The sequence below is a fragment of the Peromyscus californicus genome, unplaced genomic scaffold (genome assembly GCF_007827085.1).
Source record: "Peromyscus californicus insignis strain IS unplaced genomic scaffold, ASM782708v3 Scaffold_1__1_contigs__length_55948999, whole genome shotgun sequence".
Classification (NCBI taxonomy): Eukaryota; Metazoa; Chordata; class Mammalia; order Rodentia; family Cricetidae; genus Peromyscus; species Peromyscus californicus.
In genome coordinates, this window is record NW_026294492.1 from 52,332,766 (window position 1) to 52,355,465 (window position 22,700).

General features: G+C 41.0%; 2 pseudogenes; one reads left to right on the forward strand and one right to left on the reverse strand.

Annotated features, from left to right (window-relative positions):
• Positions 1-22,700, forward strand: part of LOC128115859 (zinc finger protein 431-like) — a 45,954-nt pseudogene that overhangs the window by 6,673 nt on the left and 16,581 nt on the right.
• On the reverse strand, positions 6,103-21,891 carry LOC128115860 (nucleophosmin-like; annotated as a pseudogene).

Here is a 22,700-nt window from a genome sequence, read left to right on the forward strand (position 1 = left end):
TCTTTTCTTTGCTGACATGGAGTAGAGTTAGTTGTTTAATCCAAAGGAAAGTACCTGGGAGATAAGTAATGCTGTGAAACACTATTTTCTCCTTTCACCCTAAGGGAGCTCTGCGTTGATAAATTGATGACTTGGTAGGAAGTGAACTGTAAATGCTTTGCTCCCCATTGCCATGCTGGTCGTGTTCTGAAGGAGTTCCTATTTGATCACTGGTTGAGCTACAACATAGCTAGCTATTTTGCTGAATTTTTTTTAGTTTTGATACATTTTTGTGTTTCTTGTTTTTTGTTTTCTTTTTAAAAATTCTGAATAAGGGGCAATGAGACATGTGTAAACACACATGCCACACAGCACATGTGTGAAGGCCAGAGGACAAGTTGGAGATGTGGGTTCTCTCTTAAGCCCCCAGACTTGGTTGCAAGTGTCTGTACTCACTGAGCCAACTGTCTGGTTCCTGTCATAGCACGCCCTTCTAATTCACCTATTTCAGTACATTTGTTGTAGTTGCTCTGTTGTCATTTTTTGGGTAGAGAGTACTGGGTACTCATTCTAGAGCTCTCCCATGCTTGGCAAGTGTCTGTCTACTGAATTTTAAATAAAAAGTTATTTTGAAGCAGGTTAAGTTGCCCATTTTTTTTGTCAACTTAGTCTGTAGCCATACCAGGCCTTAAACTTGTGTGATGCTCCTGCCTCAACCTGCCATGTGGTGGGGTTCCAGGATTGCAGCACCTCTCCCAACTCTAAATTCATGTGAGAAATTAACAATTTGAATCTGTCTTCTTTTAAAAGTATTATAGTTAAAGGCATATCAGTTACAGTTTTTAAAATCACCTAGTGGTGTCATTAAGATTTTTTTATTCTCTATTATGTGGATTCTACCTCCAATCTCTACTAGTCTTTTTTTCTAAGCCCTATTTTTCCATGCATTAATCCCTATGTTTCCATTTTCATATGTGTTTGTGTTTATGTAGGTTGAAGTTGGGCCTTTTGGGAGCCTGACCTGTTCAAGGTTTTCTCAGATGCCCAGATGAAATCACCAATGGAACACTACTTTTGTGTCCTGCCATGGGCAGACTTGGGAAGGTCTGGTCCAATGCTTGAGTGAGCATCATGAAGGAGTCAAGGGAACCAGGCTCTTCATGGCCACTGTGAGCGCAGTCTGAGGTATCCTGTGTTGCTTTCTCCAACATTGCTAAATTACCTTTTAGCTGACTGTCTTACTCTGTAGCTACAAATGGTGTATCAGAGCTATACATGTTAAGGAACCTAAGCATGAGCCTTCAGCTTATGTAAGACAGGTTCATACCAAACTTTCTAAGTTTTATATTTCATCCCACGTCCTCACCCTGATCACCTTCCCTTCTATGGACCCTAATTACTGGTCTTTGGTGTCATAGACCATGGTGTAGTAGGAAGTTTCTCAGCCTTGCCTAGCCCCAAGGTCTGGACAAAACTCTTCCACCCGAGCTCTTGCAGCCGCTTATAAAATAATCACTCAGAGGCTTAATATTAATTACAAATTGTATGGCCTAATGGCTCAGTCTTCTCGATAGCTAGCTCTTACAACTTAGTGCAGGCCATTTCTATTAATCTATGCATTTTTGCCACGTGGCTCGTGGCATTACTTGTTCTCTCAAATCTTGCTTCTCCTGGCAGCAGCTCGCAGCATCTGCTGTGACTCCACCCTTTTTCATCTCAGTCTTCAGTTTGAATGCACTGCCTAATCTTATTCTCGCTCTCCACTGGCCAAACAGCTTTATTTCTCAACCAGTGAGAGCAAAACATAGTCATAGCATACTGAAAGACATTGGATGCCCTGGCTTGACCTCCCAAATGCTGACATCATAGACCAGTGCCACCACAGAAGGCTGGGAAGGTGTTATTGTTTTGATTACCAATGTGCAGCTGAGAGAGGTTTGAGCAAATATAGGTGAGCCTTTTTAGAATTGCTGATTCCTGGTGAATATCAATTAGGTATTTTAAATTTGACCTAGATTGACTGGGTTTCCTCTCAGCTGTCCGACAGAGGGATTGCTCCATTGCACATTGAGCAATGGTTTGTGTATGCTCAGGACCCTGTGCATAGGAGGAGTAAGGGAAGGTGCCATCTGAGTACAGGAAGACTGAATGGTCAAGTTTTAGAGGCCAGGCACAAGTTCTGTTATAATGCAAATCTCTCAAATCTAGATAATTCTGTTCCTGTGAGGCTTGGATGGATCCACTGAGCTGTATGTCTTTACAACACTCCATCACTAAGGAAGGTGCTCTAGTCACTCAGACCTCTCTAGCCAGTCGGCCTCAAGGCAGACTGCTAGGCCAGTTCATCTACAGAATGGGGAGGACACTTCAGGCTAAGAGGTCCAAGGGCTGTAGGAGGCTCTGGTGTTCCTGTGTGTTACTTGTGATCTGTTGCATGTTGCCGAGACCTGTGAGGAGAGCAGGGTGAACTCAGAATCCACAGCATGGTGAATTAGGGGCTACAGTTTCCACAAGGAGTGGAGCCACTGGAACCTGGATAGTGTTCCTCCAGGGTGGGGGTGCTGATGGGAAGCCATGGCCATATTTCGAGTCTGATGCCATACTGTTTGGTCCCCTGAGGTTTTCAACTCTGAAGCAGGAGCTCTGAATGATGTAGTTCTACTTGTTGCAATTTGCAGAGCATAGGGAGCAGGAACTCTTGTGTGGAAATATCCTTGTTGGTGACATAAACATGCAGTGAGCCTCAACTGCTTTTCTGTTGCCAGGGAAGGCAGATTTGCTAAGTTGCTGACCCCATGTTTCTCTAGTGTCTTATTGAAGTTCTGCACTTGGCACTGAACATTCAGGTGTAGATCTGTCTGCAGTTAATTCTGTGCAGGGCATAACATCTGCATCATTAACACATTTGCATGTAGGTGCCACAGTGGTCCTGTGTACCTGTATTAGTAAAGCCAGGCCTACTGTGTTTCCTGGCCTCATTTGTAAAAGTTGACTCTATCTTGATTGCAGTTTTTTGTTTTCTGTACTGTGTCCTGTCCTGTTCTGATGATCTCTTTGTCTTTTGGAAACAGTACAGTCTTTATTGCAGTTGTATGCTGAGTTTTCCAGTCAGTTGGTATCACTGTTTGTACTATTTATTCAGTCTTGTGTTGATCTTTTTTATTCAGGATGACTTCAGTCATCAGTTTTCTGTTGTTGGAAGAATAAATTGTTAGACATTTTATTGGACTGTTGCTGAAAGGATAGCCAAATTCTGTATTGTGGTAATATATTGTTGGCATAATAGCCAAGATGGCAGCAAACCACAAGGTTGCTTTCTACTCAAGGGTAGCTGAGACGATCCCGTCCTCCATCAGTTACAGGTCCAAGTGGGATCCACACTTGTCAAAGGTTAAATGTAAACTGTCACACCCTTTTCTTTAAGAAAACACCATTGTGAGGTTAGCATGAATGTAGGAGGGGATGTTACCTATGCCCTTGGCAGGTAGGCCCCACACAGCTAAGGAACAGAGGGAAGTATTCCATAGCAGAGACAGCTGGGTCCATCCCTGTGTCTTACCACACAGATTGTACTGTGGAAGCAAAGCGTTGTCATCCAGATCTTTCATATTCTTCTTAGTACCCAGACACAAGATGTTGCTTGGCCCTATTTTATCCCATTTGATTTATGGTCTCTGCTGTGATCACACAAATTTCTGGCTCTTAATGTTGACTGGAATTGAAGACTTTCAGATTTCAACTTGTTAAAATAGTTAAATCAAATTTAAACCCAAAGTAGCCTTCTGAGACATTTCTACCCAGTTAGAAATGAAGCTTCCAGATGGTATCATCTACAACAGGCACACTTAACCATACCAAGAGACTTCCTTTATTGTTTCCACCAGACCTGATCCTAGGTTTCCCAGGTTCTATGAAAGAACTGGGTAGGGAGAGAAGCAAGGTATAATGCCATACACTAGGAGAAATGATAGATAGAGATGTAAACTTGAGTTTGGAGGTCTCGAATTGTTCAATCTCTTCTTAGATGGGGTGGGAAATGTTTATTAAGGAATCCTGTAACCAGCCAGAGGAGTTAGCTCTCTCCCCATTTGGAAAAAGTATTTCTTCCTTTTCTCTATCTCTTTCTCTACCTCTGTCCCTTCCTCTCTTCCTCTTTCTGTCCCCTTTTCTCTCTGTTTCTCTCAATAACTTTCACGCTTTTAGTTTAGAGCCCTTTCTTCTTAGGTTGTGTTCCTGACAGGCTTCGTATTTGCTCAACACCCTCAGGCTCCTATCTCCAAATTCTTGGTCCCCAATGAGTGGAACTAATTGTGTAAAATTAGGACGTGTGCCCTTTTGGAGTAGGTGTGTCTTGTTTGTATAGGTGTGTCAGTGTAGGTGGGCTTTGAGATTTCACAACACCAGTTCAAGGCAAGTGTTTCTTTTATCCTGCCTGCCTGTGTATCAGGATGTAACACTCAGCTCCATGCATGCCCTCTAAAGCTCCCTTTCAAGGTGATAATGGGCTAACCCTCTGTCACTGTAATCAATCCCACAATTAAAAGCCTTTCATTATAAGAGTTGCCTTGGTCATAGTGCTTCTTTGCAGCAATAGAACAGTCAGTGAGACACATTATTCATTTAATATTTTGGTGTATTATCTCTATGTATCCTGTTCATGTCCAGTGAGGTTGAATAAGGCTCAATGGAAGTGTAATGGACCGATTTCCTGACCAAACATTTCATCTGCAGTATGGTAGTTTCTAGAAAGTCTTTAATTTCTGAACTTTATTTCTATATTGACCCATTATTCATTCGGTAGAGAGGTGTTGAGGTTCCACGGGTTTGTAAGCTTTCTGATGCTTCTGCTGATGTTGATATCCAGCTTTAGTGTGTGGTAGTCTGATAGGATGCAGGAACTTATTTCAATTTTTTTTTGTATCTGTTGAGACTAGCTTTGTATCTGAATTTGTAGCCAATCTTGGAGAAAGTTCCATGAGGTGTTGAGAAGGTGTATTCTTTTGTGTTTGAGTGAAATGTTCTGTAAATATCTGCTAGGTTCTTTTGGTGTATAATGTCTGTTAGCTCTGATATTTCTGTTTAGTTTTTGTCTAGATGACCTGTCTATGAGTGGGAATGGGGTATTTACATCTCCCACTATTACTTTGTGAGGGTCAATATGTAATTTAAGCTGTAGTAGTGTTTCTTTTACAAACGAGGGTGTCCTTTTGTTTGGGGAATAGATGTTAAGAATTGAAATGTAGTCTTGGTAGATTTTTCCATTGATGAATATGTATTCCCTTCCCCATGTCTTTTAATTAATTTTGGTTTGAAGAACCACTTCCCATACATTTCGTATGCTTATGGCATACTGTATGAGCAATGAGGCCACACTAGTTATTTTGTGGTTTTTTTTTTTCAGGACTAGGGATCAAACCCAAGCACCTCACACATGATAGGCAAATAATCTGACACTAGGTCAGCTTTTATCCAGAATTTCCTTCAGCCAGTCATGGTGACTCACACCTGGAATTCCAACACTTGAAAAGCTGAAGGAGCAGCATCACCACTAGCTTGAGGCCATCCCAGAATGAGCAGAGAATGAGACCTTGCTACAAAAACACAAAACCGAGATCTCCCCAGGCATAAGCTGTGCACATTCTACAGTGTGTCATTGAGAAATAAAATGCAAAGGTTTCCTAGGCCCATAGGAGACCAAGTTGTGATGCCTGTTGTGTGGTTAGATTTTCCATTTGCAAGACTTAAAAGATTTTAAAATTACTGTCACTTTACTTTTTTCCCCCCATTCTTCAGGAAGTTGCCATATATCTCTCGATTGTACTTTGATTTGATCAGTACATTTAATTAGTTGAGCATGAGGCCTAACACCTGTCATCCTAGTACTTTTGAGGTAGATGCAGAAGTTCAAGACTAAACTGGTACAAATAGTGATTAATATTTTGTCATATTATTTCTCTGTCTGTGCATGTCTTGTGAAATCTAGTAAGGCTACATGAAAGAGTAATGAACTGATTTTTTCCTCCCAAATATTCCGTCTTTGGGCACACATGCCACAGTGCATAGTTGTCAGTCAGAAGACAACTTGAGAATTGGTTTTCATGTCGGAAGCAAATTCAGGTCAGTAGTGTTGACATCAATCCACATTATCAGCTGATCCATCTCCCTGACTCTAATTATACATTTTGAGAAACTTGTGAGTATATGTTTGTGGTGGTAGCCTGTGTGTAGATTTATATATGTGGGACATGCATGATATCTGTATCAGCATGACTGCCATCATTGCGCGCGCGCGCGCGCGCGCGCGTGTGTGTGTGTGTGTGTGTGTGTGTGTGTGTGTGTGTGTGTATGTGTGTGTGTTTGTTTGTTTGGAGAAGTCACAGGTGTGTGGGCTCATGGGAGGAGGCTGGTGTGGCAGGGGCATTGTGGATGCACCATGGTTCCTGTAGGTCTAGCACTGAAGGAGACTGTGCTCCATATATCAAGTATCAAGCCACACACAGTTGTCTTGGCTCCACTTGCCTTGCCCTGGTCCTTCCCATCTCCTACCCTGCCTGCTGCTGCTGCTCTTTCCTATGCTGTGGCCATGTCCACACTGACCTCCCCAAACCCCTTCCAGCACTAGCTCCATCTACCTTGGTGATAGACCCTCCCCCTCAACTGTGCCTGCCCTCCACGGACTTTCTTCTCATTTTTATGCCCTTCCAAGGCATCAGCCACACCTAGCCTCTGGTTGACCCTCCAGCCTCTAGCCCAATGCCCCTACCCTGCCCACCTCCCTGAAGTCTTTGCTGTATACTTGACAGCAGATGACATTTTAATATTCTTATCATAGCACTCACTAATCTTCCAGTCCTATGGCCAATGTTAATCAATTTATAGATTTGCTAATCAGTGCATATCAAATATATCATTGTACTTTTCTACCTAAAGCTATTAAGTTTCATACAGAATTACATGCTAAATGGAGTGCCTTAAAAAAGAAAATTTCCTTTAACTCAAAAAAAAAATTTAATATCTTCACATTGTGAAACTTGTCCAACTTTTCTTAGATCTTGATTGTCTTCTGATAAGTACCCCAGAGGTAATATATTGAATGAGATATAGCAAATCTGTTGAATGAGATATGGCAAATGGATGTAATACGCATTAAAATTTTTTGGTAGCTGGGTGGTGGTGGCCCACGCCTTTAATCCCAGTATGAGGGAGGTAGGGACAGTGGATTTCTGAGTTCAAGGCCAGCCTGTTCTATGGCATGAGTACCAGTACAGCCAGAACTACATAGAGAAACCCTGTCTTGAAAAAGGAAGATTTTGATAGATTGTAATACATACATCATTGTATTGACACATTTTCAACATTTCAAAAAGCCACTGCATTAAGTATTAAAAAGGCTTCATTAGTTATATTACATTTTTTAAAAGCTTTTAATATCATGGATGTTTTTCACCAACCTAGGTGGATAGTGTTCCAGTTTATATGTCACAAAAATTTCAAGAATTTTTACAACATTGAGATACTAAACATATTTTTGATGTCCCTTATATTCCTCAAGGACAGGCCATTATTGAAAGATCTGACATGACATTAAAGTATGTTAATTAAACTAAAAGGGGGAAAGATAGCTCTTAATTTTACAAACATCCTCTTCTACTCATTATTTACTTTAACTTTTTTGAATTGTAATGATAACCATCTTCTACCTACTGAAATTCATTGTCAGTCTACTATTGGAGAAGATATTGAGAGTAATGTACTACAATCTAATTGGTATAAAGGGGAAGTATCTTTACAATGGAAAAAAGAATGTTATAAATGGGAAAGGGTATCCTTATGTTTCCACAGATACAGGTGATGGTTAGATTTAGAAAGACTGCTAAAATTAAGAGATGAGCAAGTGACCATGACTTTAACCTTGCTTCCCCAGTGAACAAATGGCTGATCTGACTTTGGGTCAGACTTCCAAAACAATTACCAAACCATTCTCTTCCACACTGATTTGTAACTTTCCTACCTGGGGAGAGTTGAAAAAATTAGCCAATGCAGAAAAACAGATAGTTCATTATATGGAGTAAAACAACTGAATCCTTGTTCTTGTCCCTGTTAGCAATCACCACTGCTCAAGTAAGTAAAACGAAGAGTTATTCTTATTGGGCTTCTATTCCTAACCCTCCCTTAAACTCAGTAGTGCATTGGGGGGATCCCAGTTTTCCAATTTACACTAATGACTCTAATTGGATTCCAGTACCCTATGACAGTAGAGGTCCTTTGTTCCCCAATGAAGAGGGTTAAATTTGATTTCATTTTAGGATGTAGGAATGGGAGCACTTCCTATCTGTATTGGGCATGATGTTCATTATGTGAAAGTGTTTCAGTAGTTGATGGATTGTTCCACAATAGCTTGTCCTTGTGGATTGTAAGGGATTCTAGTACCATGATTAATATTCCACACACTGAAAATTTCTTTAAAGTGTTTGATGGTATAAAAAGGGGTATTATCACTTTTTATTTGTTGTGGTAATCCTAAAAAGGGAAAGGTGTATAATAAGTGACTAATGATATTTGAGGTCATTTTGTCTCTGTGAGCAGAATCAATAATCATATTTGAATAGGTATCTACTGTTAGGTGAACATATTTTAAATGGTCAAATTCTGAGATATGAGTATTATCTGTTTGCCAAACGGTGTTGGATTTTAACTGCTGAGGATTAATTCTGCCAGCAGATGACAGCAGTAAAGGAAGAACAGGGACAGGTCCCGATAATTTGCTGAGCTTGTTCACGAGGCAAAGAGAATTGTACTTGTAATGATTGTGCATTTTGCTAAAAAAAAATAGTGAGATTTTTGAGTGGCCTGAAAAGAAAGAACTTGGGGCAAGGAAGAGGCCAGTCCCTTGGCTTAGGCATTGGCAGATGTTAATAGACCTTGCAAATAAGAATGAGCAAGAATGAGCTATGAAAAAAATGCTGATTTTGTTTTTGTATAGATGTCTGAAGAGAGACAAATGGTTGTAAAATGACACTAGTATTGTGGTTGGTTTCAAGTCTTGCAGTTTCTAATAGAGGAATTGTTTGAGCACAATATGCAGAGTCCATTAAAATATTCAATGGTGGGGGGAAATCTATTATCAAATCTGTATTAGTCTCAATTCTTTTGAGTAACAAAACTTAAAGAATGATTGTACATACATATATGTATACACACATATGTACACACACACACACACACACACACACACACACACACACACACACAAAGGATTTATTGGATTGACTTAGGCAACAGTACAACTAATCTAACATGGCTGGCAGTGATTGCAAATTTCAAGAATCCATAAGTTGCTCAGTCTACGCATGTCTATGAATCTGCTGCTCCTCAATAAACCCTTCAATCTGGAAGAAGTGTGCTCCAATGCCAGTGTAGGAATGGGGTTGATATAAAGGCGAGGGAAAGAAGGCAAAGAGCAAAAGCTTCTGAAGGTGTGACCCAGAATAATGGTATGGCTTCTGGCTTCAGGATGCAGGTTAAAGGCCTATGTGTTCCTACCTTACAGATTCATATTATGAGTGGATTTACCTACTTCAAATAAAGGAAAAACCTCTCACAGGTGTGCCCTCCATTTTTGTATTTTAGTTCATTCCAAATATAATCAAGTGTACAACCAAGCATAGCCATCATAGGGAGATAGGGCACAGGGACGGGACCAGGATCCCCCTCAGTGGATACAATGCTGAACTCAGAATCATGCTTTGCACAGCTTTTCCTTATGAGCCATTCTCCCAGCTTCTGATCTTTTATAAGTTATTTACATAATACTCAGCATTACCTTTCTATCCCAGACTTTTCTTATACATTTCTTTTGTTACATGGAGTCCAGGAAGGAAAAAGTTTGCAGTCTTTCTCAGCCAACTGGTGTTCTTTCCATCCTTCCTCTTTTTTTTTTCTTTTTGTTCTGAGACAGGGTTTGATGTAACCTAGGGCAAACAGTCTGACTGCCAGGAAATAACCCAGCTAGAGAGAAATGTTCAGCTGTTACCAAGGTTTTCCAAAGAAAAGTCTAACCTAGGTAGGCCCAGCAGGCTAGGCTTTACTAAGGGTCCACCATATGCAAATCAAAGAGACCATAAAAGTGTTGGAGAATAGAATTATCATCTTTCTGTGAGGTGTGTTGGGGGCATATGCATACCATGGGCTTTTGGGGGGAAGGGGTCAAAAGAAAACATTGGTGAATTTCTCCTTACAGGGTTTAGGTGTGCTTGGGGAATTGAATGCAGGTGCTTTCATATGCCCACAAACAACACTGCTCACTCAGCCATCTTGTTGGTCCAAGTCTGTCCAATTTAATGTACCCTTTTTTGTTTGTTGTTTGGTTGTGTTGTGAGACAGTACCATACTGTGTATTCTTGCTGGCCTGAAACTCACAATTAGAGCAGAGTGACTCAGAACTCAGAGAAATCTGCCTGTCTCTACCTCCAGAGTCCTGGGATTAAAGGGATGATGTTAAAAATGCTGGGCATAAGACAAGATTTTACACAATGAACCAACGTTCTGGTATTCTTAACCAAAAGTGGCTGCAAGTAAAACCTGTACTGTGAAGGTGGTGTCAAGATGCTGATACCCACTGTCTTGTTACGTTAGTGTCATGAAAAACTATTTCAAGGTTGAAATCTGGAGGATGTAAGGATTAGAGTTGTGTTTAGAAAACTAACCCCATAGAATTGATTGGGTGTTGAACAGTGTCAAAAGCAAAGCTAGAATCTGGGTAAAATGATTAAGACAAAAATATACTAGTTCATGGTTTATAGTTGCTCTACAGCCTCAGGCTCCTATCTTTGAATGCTTGCTCCCCAGTCAATGGAACTAATTGAATAAAATTAGGAGATACATCTATGTGGGAGTAGGTGTGCCCTGTTTCTATAGGTGTGTGACTGTAGGTGGACTTTGAGGTTTCAAAAGACCAGTGCAAGGCAAGTGTTTCCTTCTGCCTACCTGCCTGTATCAGGATATAACACCCAGACCATTCCTGCCTATGGTGATGCTTCCTTTTGAGATAATAATCAAGTAACCCTCTGCCAATCCCAAAATTAAAAGCCTTCCATTTATAAGAGTTGCCTTGATCATAGTGCTTCTTCACAACAATAAACAGTCACTAAAACATACTGTTTTTGTAATATTTTGACATGTTATCTCCCTGTATTCCGTTGCATGTTCTGTGAAATCAAGTAAGGCTGAAAGAAAAATAGACTTGATTTTTTGAGAAAGCGTTCAGTCTGTTGTACAGTTATTTCTAGAAACTCTTTATTTTTTATCTTGACCCATTTTTCCTTCATTAGAGAGGTGTTCAGTTTCCATGAATTTGTAAGCAATCTGATTCTTCTGATATTGTTGTGGTGGTCTGATAGGATGCAGGGAGTTATTTTAGTTTTCTTGTATCTGTTGAGACTTGCTTTTTTTCTGAGTATGTGGTCAATTTCGAGAAAGTTCCATGAGGTGCTTGTTGTGAGTACTCACCAGAGTAGACTTCTGGAACATGGGTTTAATACACTGGGTATTCTGGATTCCAGTTTAGCCCTGAGCCTTTTTCAGGTTGAGCTTTTAAACACAAAAACCATGTTCTGGGGTGACATGTTTCAGTTAACAAGAACAGAACTACAGACTAAAAAGCAAGGTTAGTACATTTAGAGACTTTCCATAAATGTGGACTTTGATCAATTAGGCTTTTCTTTATATTTTTGGCAGATGGTGTTGTTTACCTGCTGAGTTTTACAGCCTGAATGGCACTTTCATCATTGAGTCAGTTGTGCTAAGATCTTGGGCCTACTGAGTTCTGGGTTCTCTTACATTCCCCACTGGACTGAGTGAATGAATCAAATCATAGACTTATCCTGTTTTCATTTAACGTGCAGGGCCCCCACCATTAATCCAATCAGAATGAGAATGAAAGGCCCAGTCCATACTGATAGTGGAGTAGTTAGCCAGGGGGACCAAGAGAACAGAGACAGGTATCAAGTATTTCCTCAACCATGGCAATATTTTCTTAAATTGCTCCTGATCAATTATCATTGGAACAAAAAGTTTCTTCCAAAGCCATACATACTTTCCTTTGTCTCATGAGAAATAAGTCTAAGTCTTTTCAATTTTGTAGGACCACTTTTGTAAGGGAATCCAACTGCCGATTTAATTCAGAAATGGAAACTTTTAATACCATCTGGTCGTGATCTTGTCTACTTAGTTTGGAAAGCATCAGAAAAGGCACATTTAGTGAAATCATTGCTACATGCCCACAATGCCATCTCAGAGGCTTAGGAATGTTTTTGTTATGCAGATGAATTACCCCATAGAGCAGAACATTAATGTTGGCTGCCCCTGGTCACAGTGAGTTCTGTCAGTCAATGCTGTGTCAGTCTGGTTAGTACCTATCCCTATGTAGTATGACAGGGGCCAGGTGTTTAAGCATAACCAGCAATCCTGGTGGATTTTTGTGGGGGACTGATTAACTCCATCCCCAGAGTTCCTTCCTGTGGCATATAGTCTGATTCTTCAGTTTTTCACTGTTTCCCAAAGTTCAGAATGATGGGGGAATGTCTTTCTGTATGCTGTGAATATATGTTATTCTGATTGGTTGATAAATGAAGCCATTTGGCCCATGGCAAGGCAGCTTAGAGGTAGGGGGAAATCCAAACATATAGAGAGGAAGGAGAAAGACAGAGCAGAGGAGACGCTGCCAGCTGCTGCCATAAGAAGCAAGATGTAAAGATACCAGTAAGCCATGAGCCATATGGCAAGGTACAGATTTATAGAAATGGGTTAATTTAAGATGTAAGATCTAGCTAGTGAGAAGCCTAAGCCATTAGGCCATATAGTTTGTAATTAATATAAGCCTCTGTGTGTTCATTTGGGTCTGAGCAGCTGCGGGACTATGGCACCATAGGAGCTGGGTGGGACCAGGAAAACTTCAGCTATACCAGAATCATTTTTTCTGAACTTTTCCAGGAGGCCTCAGTTTCACAAACCCAGTTTTTATAATGGAAACTCCTTTGTTTCTGGTGACCAGGCGGCCCAGCCCCAGGGCATGCATAGAACTGTAAACTCTGTATTTCTATATCAAAAGATAAACCTCCATATCTTTCCTTTCTCTAATACTACCAGACTTTTAAAGTGGGATTCAGTGAGCAAAGGTCAAAATCAATATGAGTTGCTGGTCTGTAGTTAAATTAGGCAATACCTTCACTGTGTCTGTCTTTTTAGTTCCCATGTCAAGCCTAAGGGATGTGGGGGTTGGAGCATGACCCTGTATTCATAAGTTGTAAGACACAGGAGGAATTGGAGGGATATGGAGTGGAAGGGCGTGGAGACTTGAAATGTGATCCTAATTAGCCTTTTAAATAAAAACTAGGAATCAGATATTGAGGTGAAAGCTGAAAGATCAGAGAAGCAGAGCAGCAGCCACTAGAGACTTCTTACCTCTATCAATCCTCAGACTGAAAAAGGCCGAGATCTTGTCTCCACCTGTCTTACATTCCTGTCTACACCTCCAGAGTGCTCGGATTAAAGGTGTGAGCCTCCCAAGTACTGAGATTAAAGGTGTGAGCTACCACCATCTGGCCTCTGTGGTTAACTGTTGGCTAGCTCTGCCCTCTGATCTTCAGGCAAGTTTTATTTGACAGGACACAAATAAAATGTCATAGAACAGGGACCCGATGAAACATTTGTTTTAATGGGTCCATTTTGCAGACACTCCATTTGGCAGCATCTGCAAATTCTGTTTTCTTAACCTGAGTGTGGTATGTCCATGGTATAATGTCAGCTATCTTCACTGCCATAGGAGTAGAGAGAATCACCTTTTAGGGTCCTTTCCAGGTTCTAGTATTCTTGCCTACTCGAATGACCCAAACTGTATCATTGGACTGGAACAAGAGGAAACTGTTGGTGGCTTCAGAGGTCAGCCTGGTCTCAGATAGTCTAATGAATGGCTATTATGGAGAACTGGTGTGCCTCTAGTTCTTTGAGAAAGTAAGGGCTAGATAGTTCTGGCAACTGTTTGCTTCTGAACTTGAGAAGCTGTGGGGGACATTTCTCAAACATAATCTCATAGGGGGTAAATCTCTCCCTATATGGCCTAAATTATTTCTTTTTGTTTGTTTGTTTTGTTTTTTGTCTTTCAAGACAGGGTTTCTCTGTGTAGTTTTGGTGCCTGTCCTGGATTTCACTCTGTAGCCCAGGCTGGCCTCAAACTCACAGAGATCCGCCTGGTTCTGCCTCCTGAGTGCTGGGATTAAAGGCGTGCACCACTGCTGTCTGGCTGGCCTAAATTATTTCAATTGATGGAATTGCTGATGTTCCAAGGACCTGGTTTCATTTTACATCTCCTGACAGTCATGGATGAGCATCTGTGTCGTCAGGCAAGAGAGTAGCTGAATAGATGGCAGTGGGTTTCTCAAACTAGACTTGAGGGTGGGCCAGGAGTAGGACCTGGTGCTAGGTCACAGAACATTAGACAGTCAGTGTTTTAAAGCTCCTCAGAGGAGGGTCTCAACCATGTCCTGGTGTGCTGTCTGTATAAGATCTTGACCAAGAGTTACTTGTTTGTATTCTTTCATTACACTAACAGTAGCTGCCATTGCTCTTAGGCAGGTAGGCCAACCTGTGACTATAGGTCCAATCATTTGGACAGATATGTCACAGGTCATTTCCATGGCCCCAAAATTTGGGTTAAAATCCCTTTTGTCTTTTGTTTCATGGACAAAGAGGTGAAAAGGTTTTGACGTATCTGGAAATTCTTTGACTGGTGCAGAAGTCAGAACTGTGTTTTAAAGCCTTAAATGCTTTTTCTTTCATCTCAGTCCGGATTAGTGGTTCAGAGCCCACCTTTGTCCTGGTGTGTAGATGCTTTGCCATTCCCACAAACTCTGATGTCCAAAGGCAGCAATATCCGACTCCTAGGGACTCTTGAACCTGTTTCTTGGTCTTTTGTGTTAGGTTCAAAAGTATGTCCTCAATCCTTCTGTAAGGTGGGCTCCTTTTGTCTCCCCCACCTAGTTGCCAAGATAGGTAGGCTTCTACAGTGCTAGTCTTTCTTTTGTAGCCCAAGCTCTGTAAATATTGCAGCAGTCCTTCAGTGGCCCCTTTATAGTCTGTTTTCTCAGGAAATATCCTAAGGGAAAGTAGGCACTCTGCTTTTAGTGTCTTTAACACCTGGGGCAACCTGGTCAAGTTATGCTGCCCACTATAACCTCTCACAGGGCCTTTCCACTTAAAAGCAAAAATGGGTTGACTCACTTCTGCCAACGGGAGGCTGAAGAATGCATCTTTCAGGCCCAAGACAGCATATACCTGTTTCTCTAGAGGAACCAGTCTCATGAGAATCAGAGGTCCCAGGTTTCTTTATAGGTAGGAAAGGCATATTCCAGGGTAACTGGAAGAGTACCAGGATGCTTGACTCTCCAAGCCAGGCAATATGAACTTCAATTTCCCCTTTCGTTTCCAGGGTCATTGGGTAATGTGTATCTTTTGATTGGATGCAGAACTTTAAGCTAGGAAATATTTTTTCTTTTTTTCTTTTTTTTTTGTTTTTTACTTTATTAAAATACTGAGTTTATTTCACATGTATATTTGTCTCCCTACCATTTCCACATCTGACCACCACTATTACTATGTCCTATCATAACATTCCATACATACTTAAAACCAAGTAAAAGGTAGAGTTCCATCCTTGAAAACTAAACAGACATTTTAGACAACACAATCTTGGCAATGGAAGCTGGACAACATTTATCAAACACAGTAGGGAAAGTTCTCACTTTGCATTATCAAAAGGACAGCCAGATATATCAACTGTTACAGAAATTAAGTAAGACAGAATTATTTCAAACTGTTTAAACCATTTTCTTAAATAGACTTCCTCCACTGCCAGAGATCTTGAATAGCCTCCTGGTCAGTCATCTGGAAGCAATTTTTCACATAATTAATGAACTTGGCTTCCACTTTGGGAAGAGAACCACCTTTTTCTATACTTGCTTGCATTTTTGCCTTAATGACTTCTACAGAACTAGGTCTTTTTGGTGTTTTAGGAGGTTTTTTTTCCTGTTTTTTGAAAGACTCTTGACCCTTTGATCTTGGTGTTGATAGTTTTAAGTCTTTTCCATTTTGGTTTTATTTTTGTGCATTTTTGGCTGGGGTATCTCGTACAGATTTCTTCACTGGAACTTTTTCTTCAGCTTCCTCATCAAAATCATCATCATCATCATCATCAAAATCATCCTCCTCATCATCAAAATCATCCTCATCATCTTTGTCGTCATCCTCATTATCCTCATCAAGTTTTACTTTTTTCTGGGGAACCGTATAACCACCTCCAGGAGCAGATCGTTTTCCAGACATACTTAAGAGTTTTACATCCTCCTCATCTTCATCTTCTGACTCTACATCTTCCTCTACAGCTACTAGGTGCTGTCCACTACTGTGCACAGGCCCCAAACCACACTTCAGCCTTAAGACCACAGGTGGTGTAATTTCAAAGCCCCCAAGAGAAACTGTTGGTTGTACAGACATTTTCAAAGTTACCAGTGTTACTTTAATTGGACTGCCTTCATAATTCATTGCTTCTGCCTCTACAATGTGTAATTCATCTTTTGCCCCGTCCCTAAACTAACCGTTCTTAGTGATATCTGGTGCTCATTCTCATCATTATCCACCTTAAAGTGATAATCCTTGTCAGCTTTTAGTTCACAACCAAAAACGTAGTTCTGAGGCCTGAGAGGGCTCATGTCCATGTCCATCGAGTCTTCCATGAGGTGGAGGCGCGCACTTCTGTGTGAGAGAAGTCGGATGCAGGAAACTGCCTACTGCTCCTCAGAACAGACACACAGGATGGAATCAGGCCAGGGCGGAAATATTTTTTCTGAGAGAGGGTAAGATACCAAAATTTTGCTGGGTGTCTGTAAGTCTAATTGTGTCCCATTATCAGAGAAGGTGAAGGTGGCTTTCAGTTTATGCAGTACGTCTCATTCCAATCAGTTTTCTGTTGTTGAAACACCACTGGCAACTTTTGAAATACTTACCGCAACTGGGACCTACTTATACCTTTAAATTATTTTAAACCTTTGTAACATTTTTTCTAATACCTTGTCTTACTGGGTGACAAAGAAACTCTCTTTAGCAGCCAGCCATCTTTAATCTTTCTAAAATGTACTTAGTGAGATTGCTTAAAGTCTCCTTAGTCAGTGTTGGGGAGGAGAGAATAGTTATTCTTTCTGGTTGTGTTGCTTGGCAACAGTTCTCTTGTCTAGCACAGGGCCAGTGATTTTGCTTTTTTCAGAGATGGTAGGTTTTACAGATCACTGCTTGAAAAAGAGACTAATTATGAAAGAGAAAGTAGTGGAGCTTTCTCCTTTGCTTTTGGTTTAGACCAGGAGAACATGTCTCCTTTCCTGGGACTGCTTACAAAGTGAAGGGAATGCTCACCTGGGGCCGGGGGGAACTATTTGTCCCCGCCCTGTGTGCATTCATTTCACTTAGATGGCTGCGGAGGTGGGGTCTGAACTAGAGGCCCGGACCTCTCCACCTCCACACTGGAACCAACACTGCAGGAGTCAAGCAACAAAACAAGCAAGTGCTTCTCCTCCTAGAGTAGGAGAGATGCAGGTTGTTTTTTTTTTTTTTTTCTGCTCTGGGTACCCTCGCAGAGCCAAAGGGATTCAAGTCCTTAACAGGAGGGAGCACATGTCTTTAACCTGGTGGAGGAGGGTTTCACACCAGAGAAAGACACTGGCCGATACAGGGAAACAAAACTGATGTACATATAGAGATACACACAGTCAGAGAAGCACACATACAAGTAAAATAACCAGGGTGTCCATCACATATCCATACCTACACAGACAAAGGGATCCAGTGATGTGTGCCATGGTTGCTGGACACTGTATCAGCATCCATGTTTGACCGCTGGTATGTGTCTAAACAGAAGGCACCTCGACCAGACTTAATCTCCGGAGGTGATAGAACAGGCAAGTTTCTGATCTGTTTCCTTTTGGGGTGGTGTCAGATCCCCTCTGAAGCATTAGGCAGTACTTAATCAAAAGGAGCACTGGTGTGGTTTAAATAGAAATGGCCCCCATAGACTGAGTTTCAATGCTTGACCCATAAGGAGTGGCACTATTAGGAGATGTGGCCTTGTTGGAGTAGATGTGGCTTTGTTGGAGGAAGTGTGTCATTGTGAAGGTGGGCTTTGACAGCTGTGTGTCTCCGTCTCCCGCAGCTGGTTCTCCAGCACTAAGCTTGACACCATGCTTCTTGCCATGATGATAATTGTGGGGCATACATGGACTGCAAAGAGGGTCCCGAGAGAAATTTAGACAAATAGAGCTTAAGCTTTAAGCTGTTTACAGAGTAGATGCAAATGGTGACAGAGAAAGTTGGCTTAAGCTGTTTATGCAGAGAGTAGATACAAGGATGGTGCTGAGAGGAAGTTAGCTTGGGTTGGTTATATGAAGATTAGATACAAATGGTGAGAAAGGAAGTTAGCTCAAATAAGATACTAAGATAAGGAAGGAGATGATGTCAGGGCATAAACAATTTGTAAATAGGGTGACCTTTAAAATGATTGGTCGGTTCCTTCACCCCCTCCTAGGGTTCTGAGGTTTTCTGGTATAAAAGAGGCTTACTACCTATCAATAAAGGAGTTCTTGCTTGACTTTACTCCCCACTGCGTCTTATTGTCTCTAGGTAAGAGGGAGGCTGGGGAATGGGTGGGCAAGCGGTACACAGGTGCGCACTTACCTTTCCTGGGTTCCAGGCCACCTCTTCACAAGTGACCTAAGTTCCCGGTGGGACAGATCCCCACAGATAATGGACTAAACCTTTGAATTGTAAGCCAGCTGCAATTCACTATTTTCCTTTATAAGAGTTTCTGTGGTCATGATGTCTCTTCACAACAGTAGAATCCTAACTAAGACACCAGGGGACCTGACTGTCTCAGGTTGTGTACCTTGTAGTAGTCCCTTGACCGTGGCAAGTCTCCTCTCTCCAGGGGGTTCTGAGACCTCTTGGTGTTCTGAGGTCTGGTCTTGGGAACTCAATGGGATCTCCAGAAATGTTGTGGGTATTCATCAGAGAAGACTACTCAGACATAGATTTAAACCAATGGAATGTCTTTATTTAAGATCCCAGTGTAGCCCCATGCCTGTTTCAGGATGAGCTTTTAAGTACAGAAAACATGTTCTTGTTTGATTTACTTCAGTTAACAGGAACAGTTAGCCAGAACTACAGGAACTAAACAGCAAGGTTAGTACATTTAGAGACTTTCCTGTAACTGTGGACTTGGGTGGATTAGACCTCTGTTTTTAGTTTTGGCAGGTGGTGCTGAACATGTGCTGAGTTTTACAACCTGAATGACACTTCCATCATGGAGTCCATTGTGCTAAGGTTTGGGGCCTTTTTACAGTGCTGAGATGAAGGTGTATTCATTTGTGTTTGGGTAAAATGTCCTGTAAATATAACTTAGGTTCATTCGGTTTATTATGTCTGGTAACTTCAGTATTTCTGTTTAGCTTTTGTCTGGATGACCTGTCCATGGTTGAGAGTGGGATATTGAGATCTCCCATTATCAGTGTGTGAGGGTCAATATTCAATGTAACCCGCAGTAGTGTTTCTTTTACAAATGAGGGTGCCCTTGTGTTTGGGGAATAGATGTTAGAAATTGAAAAGTCATCATTTTGGATTTTTCCTTTAATGAATTTGTAGTGTTTTCTATCACTTTTTGATTAATTTTGGGTTGAAGAGCCCCACATGCACTTTATATGCTTATGGGCATATTGGATGAACAATGAGGTCACATTTTCCCCCTGTGGATTATGGATCAAACCCAACGCTTGACACATGATAAGCAAATAATCTGCCACTGAGTCATCTTTTACATAGAACTTCTTGAGCTAGTCTGAGTGACTCACAGTTGTAATCCCAGCACTTGGAAAGCCAAAGCAGAAGGATCACCACTAGCTTGAGGCCAGACCAGAACATAGAATGAGACCATCCTCCAAAAACACAACAATTTTGTCATTATAGGATCAAGAGCTCACCAGGACATATGCTGTGCACATTGTACAGTGTGTCCTTGAGAAATAAAATACAAAGTTTTCCTAGGCCAATGGGAGACCAAGTGGTGATGCCTGTTACATGGTTAGCCTTTACATTGACTAGAGTTAAAAGATTTTAAAATGAATCTGTAACTTTCACTTTATTTTTGCACTTTGTGGAAGCCCACAGAGGTTTCCTAGTGAGATCTGAGCTTGCTTTACACAGCAGAGCTGCATAAGGAGATGGGTTGACCACGTGTGTGGTTACCAGATGTTTGGAAGGGTCTGCACTTGGCTGTGCTAGGGGGAGGTCTTTTGCTCCACCCCTTGGCATTCCTTTAAAAAGCCCTTTAGAAGAGACAGAAGGGGCCGGTGGATCAGGATCCAGGCCCTCCTGAGGCTATCCTGTGTTTCTATCTGTCTCTCTCTCCCCTCTATACGTCTATCTAAGTCTCTTATCCCTCACTCCTCAAGAGTACCCTGGGCAAAAAAGTAGGGGTGTGTCCTCCACAGTCCTTCAAGAAGTTGCCATATATCTCTGTATTATACTTTGATTTAATTAGTACATTGAATTAACAGAGCATGAGGGCTCACCCCTGTCATTCTAGTATTTTGGAGGCAGATGCAGGACGTTCAAGACTACCCTGGCCCAAAGAGTAAGTTCTAGGCCAGCCAGAGCTACAAAGAGGTCCTATGTCAAAAAGGCCACAAAAAATAGAGATGTGTGTAAATATAGGAGTGAGACCATCTGTGAGTTAGAATTCAATGAAATAGTGCTGGTGAGGTGGCTCAGTATGAAAAGTGTTTGATATGTGAGCCAAATGACCTGAAATTGTTCCTAGGAACCCTTGGTGGAAGGAGAAATCGACTCCTGAACTTTATCCTCTGATCTTCAACCTCTCACTATGGCACTCTTGTGCCTGCCCTGACACACATATCATAAAATGCATCACCCAATACACAAAATACTAGATTTTTAATTGTCTAGATAGGAAAAAAGAATAAATTTTGGCCTTGGATTACACTTAAGTTTGTGATGGGATTAAAATGTCCCATCAACTTATGTATAGTCTTAAACAGGTAAGTCTTACAATGAAAATGAAGTGTTTTATGTGACACTATTTCTCTATTTTTCCTAGAGCTCCTTTTAATCAATTGGGACTTTAACTTAGAGAGACTTTTGTTTAGTTTTTCTTTCTTTCTTTTTTTGAGATAGGATCTTTTGGAGCAAAAACTGGCCTTGAAGTTCTGATTCTCTTGTTTCCACTTCCCAGTTGATGAGATCAGTGTGTCAGGTCTCCATGCCTACCTGAAAAAGACCTTACACTAAAAGATTAATTTTAGGGAGACTATTTTGCAGGCTTCAGTCTTTAGCCTAAACCTCAATTTTTTTATTTTCAGAACCATACATAATTATATAGGGATGTGATGGGTGTAACTTGACAAGCAAGGACTATTCATTTGATCTTGTGGGTTCTTGCTTGTGGACAGTAAATTCCTGTTTGCCTTAGATATAGCCATTGCTTGGGCGTTCTAGAAGTCCACTTAAACAAGATAAATATGTCATCTGCTAGTAATAACAGAAACTGAAGCCACATTGTGTATAAACAGTTTCTAGGGGCTGGAAAGATGGCTCAGTGGAAAGTGTGCCTATGAAATTTGTAGAAGATAGTTCAGTTCCCACACCCAGGTTGACATTTCTGTCAGCTATGAATAATGTTGGTAGCTATTCCAGCTTTATGGCCTTTCATAACTCTCTAGTCACTTGTATCCTATATGCTTTCCTTTCTCCTGGGACATTCTTTTGTGATTCTTTTTGTGTTTTTGTTTCTTAAGGCAGGATGTCATATAGCCCAGGCTGCCTTCAAACTTCCTATGTCCCCAAGAATGACCTTCAGTTTCTGATCCTGCTACCTCCACCTCTCAAGTGCTGTGATTACAGGCATCCTAATCCTTATCCCTTTTATGGAATAGGAATTGAACTAAGGGATTCATGCATGCTAGGCAAGAATGCTACCAACTGAGGTACACCTTCAGTCTCTTTATTCTTTTTGTTTTATTAGGATAATAATTTTGCTATGTATGAATATTTACCAACTTACATGCCTGTGTACAATGTGTATGCCTGGTACCCATGGAGACCAGAAAGAGCCAGATCCCCTATGCTGTAATTACAGGTGGTTGTGAGTGGCTATCACTTGTCTGCCTAGTATTTGCTGAAGTCAGAACAGAGTATTAGATTCTCTTTTAATTATAGGAAGAGTTGATAACCTCTAGTGAGCACTTAGAACTGAGCTAGGACCTCTTCAAAAGCAACAGGTGATCATATCTGTTGATATATCTTTACTCCATCACTTTTATTATTTTTTTAGGATCAGCATTTACTTTACTAGTGTTTATTGAGAACTCTGATTCAACAGTCAGTAACTCACTAAAAATGAATACCTTCCTAGGAATTATTAGCCTTACAGTTTACAAGGGGTCACTTCAGTTTATGATTGACAAGTACAGAATTGGAATGAGTGTTTTAACTGTATGGAGAAATTTCAAGTGAGCCATGAGTGCTTTCTGTTTGTTTGTTTGTTTGTTTGGGACAGGACTCACTGTGTACCTTTGGCTGTACTGGAAATCTACACAGACAGGCTCAATTTG